Raw genomic sequence first — 14,865 nt, 5'->3', positions numbered from 1 at the left:
AAGGGGTGACATGAGGTAATAAAGACAAAAGCAAGGAACCCAAACAATGGGAGAAAAGATAATAAGACAACAAAAGAAAAGTCCCATAATTAAACTTAATTTCGACCAGCAAATTTCAATTTTAAGATTTTAAGTTATTAAAATAATAATAATAATAATAATTATCATTTATCCAAGAGGTGATAGTGCCAGTTTACATTAGCCTTACTTAATTAAATCACCAGCGATTTACATACTTTAGAACAGAGGGGGCCGTGGAATGCGCTACGATGCGAATATGAGGTGTCCTTAATTGAGGCCCGTAACAATGCGATAATCATTACATACAGATAACCGGCCACGAAGGCAATAGGACAAAATTAGACAGCAATATCAACCAAACAGGACAACACTAAGGTAGAAAACACGCACCGAAATGAATTACCAAAAAAATAAAAGTAATAATAATAATAATAATAATAATAATAATAATCGCCATCATAATGAATATCAAGAAACACAGTTGGCAAAAATGCACCCCGACAAAAACGTAAGATAAAATCACTTACACAAAATATCACCTCATAGATGCATAACTAGCGATCCTCGAGCTCCCTACATTACATTAAATTTTCTTTTTCAAATGCATTCACTTCAAATATATATCAGATTTTGCTTACAAGGTTAACCAATACCAAAATAGTCGTTTATAATGTTGCTCATGTCCAAGATGAAATTACTCACATAGGTGCCTGAACGACTGGGATCCCTTCAATAAATTATAATTTTCAGTACTTACTTGGAGTAAAGATATCCAAACTTACAAGACACTTGAAACTTTAAATTCCGATAACGGATAACTCACTGCACCAAGATTACATGTTACATTAAGAACAAAAAAGGGTTGGAGCACACTGGATAACCTTGAAGGGATAATAGGGCCTAGCCCTCACATTACTCCTTAACCGATGGAGTCAAGCTCCATTATAATAGCTTTCCCATTTCGCCAAGCCGTCTGCTTGGGAACTCCATACAACACAGCCATCTTGGAGAGTAACGGCAAGCTGACTACAGCCGATTACTGAGCTCACACCGAGCTAGCCGAGAGGCAGTCCCATAATTCAATGCGTGCACCGCGAAAATGCGCAGAAGTTACAAATGATAATTCGGCGCACTACAGAATTCAGTCAAATGCCTGACAATAATGGATAGATAACTTGAATTAAATTGGTCTGGTAACTTCCACAGTTAGGAAACAGTTCCAACAATGACCGATAATACAGATAACGGCTGGATACACAAGTCGACATGACAGATGAATAAATAAATACACTTAGATGCTTTGATGTAATAATTCAGTTATGTCCAGTAAATATTAGTTCCCATTTTCACATTACAGTTCTCCCCTCCCGAAGCCAAAACACAGGGGAGACGCAAGTCCAAAACAATGGATAGCATGCCAATGGTATAATTTCAATGTCCAAACAAATCTTCATACGTTGGATACAGGAAGAGAGACACCAAATTTTTTTTTCAGGTTCAAATAACAAGGAATGGTCTTACTTGGTTGCAGGAATGTTGACCTTCACACAATACTAGCAGATTACATGTTGAGTGTGAACAGAATGGGATGCAACGTGGCCAGCGTCTCATCACACACCACACAAGTTGACAGTACATGACACAGAGTAGGATTATCATACCAGTACAGAGCGTAGTAGGCAACCATAGGGATCATACATTCTTGCTCTCTTAAGGTAGTTGCATGGTTGGAAAAGCGCGCGCAACACAAACTGCAACATAATATGTCGGAGCACAGAATAATGTTCTAAAGACCGTAAATAATTTTGCAGGTCGAAATACACAACACAGGCATTAATGGCGTCGTGGCATGGCACATAACTAATCACTCGAACAGCCGAAACGAAGTAGCACTCGAAAATGTCTGATGGAGGATACCGTTGAAAATTTAGATGTATAAGTTTTGATGTCACTTGAAGTTTATAATCATAATAATTTACATAGTCTGTCATCGATAGTAATATCTGACAATGTATCTTGCGTGTGAGTAAGTTACATAATTTTGAAGAAAATAATAAACGCTATTTTTAAGGAATTCAGTTTACATGACCATAAATATGTTTACAAAATTTTGATGATTAAGTAGGCTTAATTTGACTCAAGTGTACACGTCTAATGCGTTTGGCAATAGGGTCGTTAACTAACAAGGATACTGGAGTTAAGAACTCTAATACCGTACAAGGACCGTGATAACGAGCTGCTAATTTAGCAGAAAATTTATTTACAGCTTTACTACTAGGATAAGACTTGACAAAAACAGTGTCACCCACAGATAGATTGGTAGGCCTGCGTCCTTTGTCATACTTCTTTTGCACATTATCATAGGAAACAACAAGTTTTGCTCTAGCTCTGTTCCACATTTTACGAATCTCCTCCGGATCTGGATCATCAGGGAGGAGGGAATCAATGTTAAGCACATTAGAAATGGGGGAAAATGGGGTAAATCCAAGCATTAAGGACATGGGTGTTTGGCCATGAGACTCGTGAACAGATGAATTAAACGCATAAGTAAGCCAATGAATACAAGAATCCCATTTAGATTGTTGGTTATGATGGTATGCAATGAGGGCAGCACGTAAGTTGCGGTTAACTCTTTCAGCAAAACTGGGGTTGGGATAGTAAGGAGTAGTGGTGACGTGAGATATCGAGAGATCAAAACAGAACTTCCTAAACAGGTTACATGCAAAGGATCTAGCATTGTCAGACACAATAAACTTAGGAGGACCAAATACAGAAAAGATCGAATTGAGACAAGATATAGTGGTCTGAGCATCCATCTTTCTCGTCGGGAAAATCCAAGTAAAACGGGTAAAACCGTCAACACACACTAGTGCGAATCGATTTCCTTTAGAGCTTAATGGGAACGCTCCGACATAATCAATGAACAGTCTCTCCATTGGTTTAGTAGGGTGAGATGAGGACAACAACCCAACACGGGTATTCAAACTAGGTTTACTTATACTGCACAGTCTACAAGCTTTGACCATTTCCCTAATGTGAAAATCCATATTCTTCCATATGAAATGCGTTCGTATCTTTTGTCGAGTTTTGAAAACACCTAAATGTCCTCCCATGGGGGAGTCATGGTAATACTTAAAGATTTCAGGGATGAGGATTTGAGGACACACAATTTTGTACTTATTGTCATGTCTGGCCTTGCAACATAGGACATTGTTAACAAGCTTATAAGGTTTAACAACATTACCATCTTCAAGTTGTTTAACAATAGAACTAATTTCAGGATCACTAGCTTGCAATTTTGACATATCATGGAACAGCAACGGAGAGTCAGTCAAGATAGCATTAATGCAATTGGATTGGCATGCAGAATGGTTAGGAAGGGAATTGACATCAAAATCAGGAGGGTGAAGAGGCTTTTCACCAAACATCCTACTCAATCCATCAGCTACAACATTTTCAGTACCACGGATGTGGCGAACATCAAAATTAAAGGCGGAAATGCGGATTGCCCAACGGGTCAATCTACCCGTGCGCTTAGGTCTATTCAATACCCAACTAAGTGCCATGTTGTCAGTTTCAAGAAGAAATTTAGAGTGTTCTACATACATGCGGAACTTTTCAAGGGAAAAAATAACGGCCAAACATTCAAGTTCGTATATGGAATACTTCATTTCATCTGAATTCAGGGTACGCGAGGCATAAGCAATGGGTCTCCTACCTAGCTCATCTTCTTGGAGGAGGACACCAGCAACGGCAGAACCAGAAGCATCAGTTTGAATAATGAAAGGTTTTGAGAAGTTAGGAATTGCCAGGACAGGGGCATTTGCCAGAGCAGATTTAAGTTTATCAAAAGCAATTTGTTGAGGTTCCTTCCAGACAAATTTAACATCCTTACGCCGAAGGGCATTAAGGGGAGCAGCAATTTGGGCAAAATTTGGGATAAATTTTCGAAAAAAATTGGCCATACCAACGAAGCGGGCTATTCCCTTCTGATCCTTAGGTACTGGAAAATCATAGATGGCTTGGGTTCTACTCTGGTCCACAGCTACACCATTAGGTGATACGATATGACCCAGGAAAGACATACGAGGCTGCGCAAAGGAAACTTTAGATCGCTTGACAGTGAGACCAGCTTGCTTAAAGCGACGAACCACTTCCCTGATATGAGAGAGATGTTCCTCAAAGGTTTCCGAGTACACGACGACATCATCAAGATAATTGTACACAAACCTGAACTTAATGTCAGACAATATGGAATCTAGTAGTCTCGACAACACAGCTGCGCCCGTACTGAGGCCAAACGGGATTCGTTCGTACTCGTATAAGTTCCAGTCCGTGATAAATGCAGTTAAATGCTTACTTTCCTCGGCCAGAGGGATCTGGTGATACGCCTGATTGAGATCAAATACAGAATAAAATTTAGCACCATAGAAGAATGAAAAGCAAGTATGCAAGTCAGGTAGTGGAATTGATTGCAAGATAATCTTCTTATTGAGAGATCGGTAGTCGATCACAGGCCTGAAGCCACCTTGGGGCTTAGGGACTAGGAAGATGGGGGACGCATAAGCAGAAGTTGAAGGCCTGATAACTCCTTCCTCAAGCATCTTATCAATAATTTCTTTCAGAACCTTCATACGTGGGGGAGATAGACGATAGGGAGGAGATCGAACAGGGATGGTGTCACTCACATCAATTTTATACTCAAGCACATTAGTTACCCCTAGCTTATCCGTGAATACCTCAGGAAATTCATCACACAATTCATGTATCAGTTGAGCTTGTTCACTAGTTAAATGACTCAGGTCACATTTTTCCTCAGTAACTTGGTCGTGTGCATCAATAGAACAGAGATGTTTACCAGAACAAGGGAGATAATTGACCAATGGCAGAGCATAGTCTGTACAAAACTTGAAAGACAGACAACGATTATGGGCATCAAGAATTAATCCTACGTGAACAGCAAAGTCGTAACCAAGAATTACATCATGCGATAACCCTTCGACCACAATGAATTTAAATTTCCAGGTGAAATGATTAATACGAATTTTGACCTTTACATAACCTTTAACATCCAAGACAGAGCCGTTTGCGGCATGAAACACAGTTGAAAGGGGCTCAAGGTTCGGAAATTTACAGACAGATTGATTTTTAGAAAACCAAGACCAATTAATAGCAGAGGTAACACTGCCAGAGTCCACCAGTGCAAATGTAGGCTCATTATTGATTTCTACAGGAATAATCGGAATTTTAGAATGGACACTCCCTGAAATACTTTTACAGTCACCAGGACAAACAACATCATTATCATAGACATAAGTATTATCATGGTCATTCAAATTACTCATGGAGGGGCTTGCGTTATCAGTACTTTCACCTAGTCAGATGCGCTGATTAGTATTACTCAAGTTGAAATTAGCAGAGGGAGGTGGATAATTTGGCACCGGGTAAGCAATGCCTTGAAATTGGGGGCTAGGAAAATTACTAGTAGGCAAATTCTTCCTCTTTACCAATGGGCATTTGTTCCTCAGATGGTCTTTAGACCCACAAGCAAAACATTTTTTTGAAACAGCACCTAAACTACTGGCGTTCAGGCCAGACGACTGCCTAGGAGAAGGACCAGTTGGAGGGGGTACATTAACAGGTCTACAACTATCACCATGTTTGGCTTCTTCAGCCTTAATACAAGCCACTTTCAGCTCATTAAAGGTTTCAGGACATTTCCTAAAGGACAGGTATGAACGGTACTCAGGGGATACACCACTCATTATACTATCTACCATATTTGCCTCATCAATAGATAGCCTGAACACATTACAATAAAACTTAAGGTCATTGACATAGTTAAACAGGCTTTCAGAATACAACTGTACCCGAAAACAATATTTCGCTGTTAAATCCTTGAGCGCTCTGAAAGGTATAAACTTCCTTAAAATTCCATCATGAAATTGGTCCAAGGTAGTATCACCCGAACAAGCTTCTAAGATCTCAGATTTAAGGATACCAACACAATGGGAAAATAGGGTTCGGAATACACTGGAGGAGCTAAGTTTAAAACAATTTGCGGTCTCTTTTACCTCGACCAGTAATCTCAAAAAGGACACTGTTTCCTCAATTGAATCAATGGACAACTTGTTAACCCCTTTAAGCAAATCACAAACAGGGTTCACATTATCGCACCTTAGCATGCCAGGATTATCAACCAATAATACAGGTTGGCCATGAAAAGCAGCTAATGAGTGATTACCCAAAACAGAGCCAGAAATGGGTTGGTTAAAATCATGAGCAGCAGAAATATTGGGGTTATTATCTTGAGAACCAGCATTAATATTAATACTTCCCAATTTAAGAGTTTGCATGATGACGTTCAAATCAGCAGATATGTTAACAGCCCTAGTTAGCAACACGGTACACTGGTTCAGAGTGGACCGATCCATTTTTAAGGTAAACAGATCCTGGAGGCGATTCGTGTAATGCGTTACACGAGCTATTTGTCTCTGTACCTGGTACTCTGAAGGTTGAGATGTTTTAAAGGCTTCAGTTAATTCACTTATTTCATCTAAGGCATCAGTAATGAACAAAACAGACTCACCAATCTCTGCTTCTGACATGTCAGGTACAACAATGGGGAGATCAGCAATTTCTGAAAGTAATTCTACGTCACCCTGGATAGTACCGGATGGCTTCCTACCGTGAAACTGCACCTCATAGCTTAACTCCAGCTTCCGCAACATTCTAGGAACTGGCAAGGGGCGAGACTCCATGATTGACATGAAACAGACAACAGTTAGATTAGACTTTACACTTGGTCTTACAAATACAAGTTTAAATACCAGTTATTTTATTTTGAGCAACTAGCAATGTTGACCTGGGCAACTTATCAAGGTGTTAGAATAACAATAACAGTAACCACAGCGAATTGCTACCACTCACTACTGCAACCTTACCAATCAGAAAACCAAACATTCAAAAGGAAAGCACAAACATCAAGAAGAAAACAAGCACAATACTTACCGAAGGGCAGTAGCATTAAAGAAATATGAAGCGTGGAAGGCAAAGCGAGAATTAAAAAGGCCAGGATCTTACATAACTTTGACAGGTTGCCAGGTAAATACTGCTAGCTACTAAATGACACACCAGATAAATTTGAAATGAAGAAAATTTACTAAGCAAATGTAATTTGAAAATGGTATAAAATAAGAACAATAAAAAAATATAATTCTTTTTCTGAAATTTAAAAAATGCAATCAAGCTAGACGAGGAAAACAGTATTTTAAAATAAAGTAGAAATTAAGGAAAAATGAAGCTCACATAAACATAGGCTTCCGCCGAAATTAAGGTTTGAAAATTCATTAATAACTCATTACCTTACATACAGAAAATAATATTATTTAAAGATTGGTTGCAACCGATATGCGGGCCCGCGATATAAAGACACTTTAAAACTGAAATTTGCTACACTACAAAATTCTAAGTTACAAGACGCACACAAGGACACACGAAAAAGAAGAAAATTTAGTGGCTCCAACCGCGAATAAACATTACACTAAAGAAACGAGCTAGATGAAAACACAATAAATAATAGTGCACATCAATCCGAACAAAATGAAGTATATTAAAGGAAATTTACAATTAACGGTGCACTCATAAAAAAATAAGGAACACAGAAGCACCCAACAAGAGCTACCCGTTACCGACGCGAAGCCAAGATCCCATAATAATCATCAAAGCCACCCAAAATATTAACGTATCATCAGATAAGATAAGAAGGGGTGACATGACGTAATAAAGACAAAAGCAAGGAACCCAAACAATGGGAGAAAAGATAATAAGACAACGAAAGAAAAGTCCCATAATTAAACTTAATTTCGACCAGCAAATTTCAATTTTAAGATTTTAAGTTATTAAAATAATAATAATAATAATAATTATCATTTATCCAAGAGGTGATAGTGCCAGTTTACATTAGCCTTACTTAATTAAATCACCAGCGATTTACATACTTTAGAACAGAGGGGGCCGTGGAATGCGCTACGATGCGAATATGAGGTGTCCTTAATTGAGGCCCGTAACAATGCGATAATCATTACATACAGATAACCGGCCACGAAGGCAATAGGACAAAATTAGACAGCAATATCAACCAAACAGGACAACACTAAGGTAGAAAACACGCACCGAAATGAATTACCAAAAAAATAAAAGTAATAATAATAATAATAATAATAATAATAATCGCCATCATAATGAATATCAAGAAACACAGTTGGCAAAAATGCACCCCGACAAAAACGTAAGATAAAATCACTTACACAAAATATCACCTCATAGATGCATAACTAGCGATCCTCGAGCTCCCTACATTACATTAAATTTTCTTTTTCAAATGCATTCACTTCAAATATATATCAGATTTTGCTTACAAGGTTAACCAATACCAAAATAGTCGTTTATAATGTTGCTCATGTCCAAGATGAAATTACTCACATAGGTGCCTGAACGACTGGGATCCCTTCAATAAATTATAATTTTCAGTACTTACTTGGAGTAAAGATATCCAAACTTACAAGACACTTGAAACTTTAAATTCCGATAACGGATAACTCACTGCACCAAGATTACATGTTACATTAAGAACAAAAAAGGGTTGGAGCACACTGGATAACCTTGAAGGGATAATAGGGCCTAGCCCTCACATTACTCCTTAACCGATGGAGTCAAGCTCCATTATAATAGCTTTCCCATTTCGCCAAGCCGTCTGCTTGGGAACTCCATACAACACAGCCATCTTGGAGAGTAACGGCAAGCTGACTACAGCCGATTACTGAGCTCACACCGAGCTAGCCGAGAGGCAGTCCCATAATTCAATGCGTGCACCGCGAAAATGCGCAGAAGTTACAAATGATAATTCGGCGCACTACAGAATTCAGTCAAATGCCTGACAATAATGGATAGATAACTTGAATTAAATTGGTCTGGTAACTTCCACAGTTAGGAAACAGTTCCAACAATGACCGATAATACAGATAACGGCTGGATACACAAGTCGACATGACAGATGAATAAATAAATACACTTAGATGCTTTGATGTAATAATTCAGTTATGTCCAGTAAATATTAGTTCCCATTTTCACATTACAGGGTTTGTTAACAGACTAAGCAACAAGCTTGTAATTTTATATGACCATCAATATTATGATAATACCAAAAAAAACCAAATTTTACATGACTGTTATATTGTGATCATACCTATAATACTTCGATCAAAGCGAAGGACCTGCAGTTTTGCATGATTTCTAAAACAGTGATCACTTCCATAATATAATTTAACTTATCTGTCGATATCAAGATCATAGTCATAGGACCCCTAGTATTACATGACACCATATCCCATATTAATAGCAATACAGTTTTATATGGAACTGAAACCACAAGATGACCTTTCTTGAAACTTCAGTGACTGTACAGTTTGCATATCACTCTGATCACCCGGTTCCATATACCGGAATCTTCCTACCACTTTTATCCATTGCAATCAGCTTCAAAACTAACTTAACAAGTTCACAGTTCTTTGAGATATGTTCTATCAAAATTTTCCTTCCCAGGATCAAATTCTCTCAAATCATTCTTCTCTCATTAAGCTTATTCACTATCTCTTTATTTGAGACATGTTCTATCGATCTGATCTTCAAGAACTTTTGATAACACGGCATTTCAAAAGCTTCAACTCTGTTTCTCTTGGCACCAGTTAATATCTGTGTTTCACTTCCATACGGTGTCATACTCCTTACTCAGTGTAAATAATTTTAAAAGTTTTCAATCTGTTGAACCTAAAGAACATGATGGAGAACAGATGGAAATTTAAGCTGGATTCAGTGATGATATTTATCGATACTGAGAAGACATATGTCAGTGTACCATGGCAAGTGGTCTCAGATGCATTGATAAAAAAGAAGGCAGGGAGAGGTGAAGAACCAATTATAAAAGCCATGAACGAAAAGTGAGTAAGTACTATGAATACTATGAAAGGACAAACAAACTGGTTCAAAGTAGAAACAGGACTTCAAAAAGGATGTGTTTTATCCCCTACAATCTTCATTACAATCGTGGATGAAATCCATAAGAGTATACTACAAAAATGGGAACCAAGGAGGCAAAGGCCTCACTCTTTGCAGATAAGACAGTAATATGTGGAGAAGATAAAATGGAAGCAGAAGAACAAGATAATGCAAGGAATCAGGAGATGGAGGAATATGGAATGAAAATACGTGTGGAAAAGGGTACGATAATAGTCGTGACAAGAGGTAATAGAGAAGGAAGTGGGAATATTGAAGTAATTGGAAGACCATTAGAAGTTGTGGAAAGCTTCAAGTATTCTGGGAGAATAATTGAAGAAGATGGGTAAATAAAATAAGAAATTGGATAGAGATTTGAACAAGCCAATGAGTTTTAACAAAGTGTGAGATGTATAGTCTGTAACTGGGACGTCCAACGGAATGCAAGAAAATTTTGCAACCAATGTATTACACACCAATTTTGACATATGAACCAGGCACATGGACAACAAAAAAGCATGATGAACACAGAATGCAAGAGGTCAAGATGAAATTCCTTAGAGAAATAATAGGGAGGGCATAAAGGGATAAAGGCAGAAACATAGAAATGAGGGAGTGAATTTGATTCCCTGAACTGAAAGGCAAGATAGAGACACATAAGCTGAAATGGTATGGACAAATGATGAGAATGGAAGAGGATAGAGTTCCACAGTAAGTAATTACAGAGAAAGTCATAGGAGAAAGACATCGGGGAATGCCCAGATAGGGGTGAATGGCTACGGTAAGGAATGTACAGAGAAGAGTGGAGTAAAGGTAGGAAAAAAAAAATTGAGGAAGGAAAGGAGTGGTGGAGAGAGTAAAACTGAGGAGGTTCTTGATTCACATTTCTACCCAGAAGACTAGAAATGGAAAATGAAGAAAATTCTCTTGAAATAAAGACAAAAATGTATACAATACTGCTATCAGCTCATTTCATTGAACAATGCCACCGACCTTTACTTAAGTGACTTTTCTTTATTTTTCTATGCATGTCTTGTCTAATGACACAACCGAGTGATGTTTACCAGAGTGCCCCTTGTAGGGAGTTCCATGTCAAATGAGTGGTTTAAATGTTTAGCAGTTTTTATTGCTTCCCAGGTGGCACAAAAATTATCTATGTTGAATACCTTGAGTAGTGCCTATAGCAGTGTTCGCTAGTCACTTTGTTATATTTTACTGTAAATATAAACATACTGCGCTAACAATGAATACAGTACTAAAATTTCTCCTACAGGTAATACAAACTTTGTTCCTATAGCTAATTGAGTTGATTCTTATGCTTTCCCAGGGAACAGATTTCTATGTAAACACATATCTATTCACAAAACTATGATCAATTGTATTTTGTATATTTCACCGGAGGGGACAATACTGAAGAGTGCCGTGTTTACTTGTTCTGGCCATCACAGGTTATTCTAATAATATGTTACTGAATTTACTTTCAAGCAACTACGTTTTACAGTTTCCACAGCCAGAATTTATTCCTGAAGATTGTTCTTCCATTCCTGCTAGCATTCTCCTGTTGCACTAACAACTCCAAGGGAAAGGGATAAGATTAGGTATACAGCAGCGTTAATTAAGGTTAATTAATGATAAAATGTGGAAACCACGGAAACGTATTTCATGACTGCCGATCCTAGGACTCGACCCCATGCAAACTCACCGTCACTCACCCCTGAAAATCCTTTACACACCAAAAAATCAGAGAGGAAGCCAATTGTTACCTAAATCATCACGAATAAATAACGGATATAGCTGCTGTGGGGTAACGATGTGATACAGAAGAATCTCCATAACAACACTGATATAACAAGATACAGATAACCTAAATGGAAACCTTTCAAGATTTTGAACCCTACTACCATATGTCGTGGCATACAAAGTAAAGAACAACTCAACATTCGTAGCATCACTATAAAATTGCACACAAAGGTAAATAACAGAGCAAAATAATAATTAAAATTACACCCTACATATAAATTTCTTTCTGAAACTACCATCTGCATTTCTTCATCTGTGTTGCTCTCCAGAAAAAATTCCTCATTCCACAAAATTTAGATATACGATATATTGCCACTACCAGAGTGCGAAATCTGAAAAAAGTGGTGTGGGGGGAGAAGGAACATAGGGCTTAACTACTAATTTTTTCAGGCAGTACCTCGTGGGGAGGGGGGTTACAATTCCCCTGTATTTTAAATACCCTCTCCACCAAGAAAAATGTAAATTTGATATCTTTTTGTTTGAATTTTGCTGTTATAACGGGAATGATAAACATTAGAACGTTATTCCAATCAGCTGAGAAGTTTAAGAGAAACTGTCGCTATCTTGAGAAAGGCCAGACGAGGTGCGAGTTTCCATGGTTTATTGCTTTTTTAATGGAACTTTCCTCTACCAGGGCTATGTGTTGACTGAACACGTTTGTCAGTTTGTACCCTGCTCAAGTGAATATTGGCCTATTGATACCTATAGGAAACACACCCAATCTAAGAAGTACAGGAGTGGTGTAAACTCGAGCTACTTATAGCAATGACAAGGGAGGATGGACTTGCCAGCGTGAAACATCAACAATAGGCTGCAGGTGCGGAGTTGTCACTGCTGCGTTGTGTAATTGCTCAAGGTCTGGCAGTCGTGTGAATTATTTCTGATATTTTCATGAATATATGCCCAGTGAAAATCATTAATTTCAGTACCGGTAATAAATTATCAGTTCTACATTTGCCTGTTTATTTTATAATGAAAGGAACCCCCCCGACAATTTTACTGGGGGGGGGGACCTCTAAGATAAAATCATCGGTGGGGGAGACATCCTCCCCCCCACGGATTTAGCACCCTGGCTAATAGCCTACACACAACTTGCAGGCACTTGCAACGCAAAGGCTGGGAGTTTTCTAAAAAGCAAGCTAGTTATATGCGTATTCATTTTTCATGCTTAATTAGAAATAAAATTAAAGAAAATTGATAACATTAAATATTAAAAATATGTAGAATGCGGAAACTGAGAAAGATTAGTATTAACTTCTAATATTCCCAATTGAAATCTATACATTTAGCAAAATTGAATTATTGAATTTGAATATTACCGACAGTATATGTTAGAGGTTGTGGACACAGTGTAAAATGATAGAAATCACAATTCCTCAATGAAGAAAATCCGTAACTCACTTAATAAGCTGTACAATTGGCTAATACGCGCCTTATATAACGACATACCAGCCACTTCGAAACAAAACTAGGTATTTGAATGTTGTTTAATCACTTAAAAACAAACTCTTGAAGAACAAATTTGATTTGTAACAGTCAGTAAAACAGGCTGAATTTAGGAAAGGATGTATTACTAGTGATAACTGCACAGTATGCGACACTTCTTCTCTTGAAATGTGAATGGGCTTGTTATATCACCCAGTTCCAATAATTGTAATAAATCACACTGAAACACGCATATACACTAAAATACACAACTGTGGGGAGAGTTGTAGTTTAACATTCCCTAATGTCTACAACTTACTGGAAAGAGCACTCTGGCAACACTGGGTGCAATGTTACGCTATGTCTGGCTCGAAGAAGATCTATAAAAGAGGAGTCTGCACGGGTAAAAAAAAAAAAAAAAAAAAAAAAAAAAGAGCAAGTCCATAGGTCTTAACGTACCGTGGACAGCCATGGAAGGAGGGGTCAACTGACTGAACTTTACGATCCAATTCTTCGTACACTAACGGAAAAAAAATCTTACGTTTTTTATACATATATATATGCATTATCATTATAGTCCGCTATGCCTTTCAGCGTTCAATCTGCAAGCCTCTGTGAGTTTACCAAAACGGCCCGTCGCGACAATCCTCTATTTGCAACTAGTGCCGTGGCCTCATTTAGTTCTATACCTCTTATCTTTAAATCGTTAGAAACTCAGTCAACCCACTGTCATCTTGGTCTCCTTCTACTGCTCTTACCCTCCATAATATAGACTATTATTCTCCTAGGTAACATATCCTCCTCCATTCGTCGCATATGTACCCACCACCTAAGATGGTTTACGCGTACAGCTTCATCCATCGAGTTCATTCTTAACTTAGACTTTATCTGCTTGTTCCGAGTACTCTCCTGCCATTGTTCCCACCTATTTGTAAAAGCAATAATTCTCGCTATTTTCATGTCTGTTACTTCTAACTCATGAATAAGATATCCTGAGTCCACCCGGCTCCCGCTCTCGTGAAGAAAATATGGTCTGGAAACACACCGATGTAAAGGCAGTTTCGTCCGGGAGCTGACTTCCTTCTTCCAGAACACTATTTATCGCAACTGCCAGCTCACTGCATTAGCTTTAATACACAAATATAGTGGAGACGATACGCAACACTCTGCGAGATATCGAGGGACAGCGATTTGAGCTTCCTCTAGCGGGGTGACCTGAGAGTTACTGATTCTGTCATTAGAGCACGTGTATATGTTTCCGAAGTTTTTTGGCGTTATTTATGCGTTTGCATTAAGTTGACAACCCATATATGCCCAACTTTTTTTTTCCGTTTTGAATATCTTCCATATTCACATCAAATGGTCAAATGGATGCAATGATGTTGTAAAAAATGAAAAATAAGTTGTTTCCTATTCCACTCGTGAGGAAAGTGCCGCCCCATAAATAGGGCGGTGGACATGGGAGGGTACATGTAAAGCAAATTACTTTCCCTTTCGACTAGAAGTTTACTACGTTCACACATTCAATTATATCACAAGAAATACAAATACAAAATGTAACACTCG

The 14,865-nt window shown here is 38.1% G+C and overlaps 1 long non-coding RNA gene across 1 annotated transcript in view; it reads right to left on the bottom strand.

Annotated features, from left to right (window-relative positions):
• Positions 1–13,305, bottom strand: part of LOC137503058 (uncharacterized) — a 352,406-nt gene extending 339,101 nt beyond the window's left edge. The window contains exon 1 of the long non-coding RNA XR_011019028.1: positions 13,194–13,305. This is a non-coding gene — a long non-coding RNA (uncharacterized lncRNA). The remainder of the gene's footprint in view (positions 1–13,193) is intronic.
• Positions 13,306–14,865: the final 1,560 nt, after the last annotated feature.

Source organism: Anabrus simplex, chromosome X (genome assembly GCF_040414725.1).
Source record: "Anabrus simplex isolate iqAnaSimp1 chromosome X, ASM4041472v1, whole genome shotgun sequence".
In the NCBI taxonomy this organism is placed as follows: Eukaryota; Metazoa; Arthropoda; class Insecta; order Orthoptera; family Tettigoniidae; genus Anabrus; species Anabrus simplex.
The sequence above is the reverse complement of the archived record's forward strand: the minus strand, read 5'-3'. Positions and strand labels throughout refer to the sequence as shown.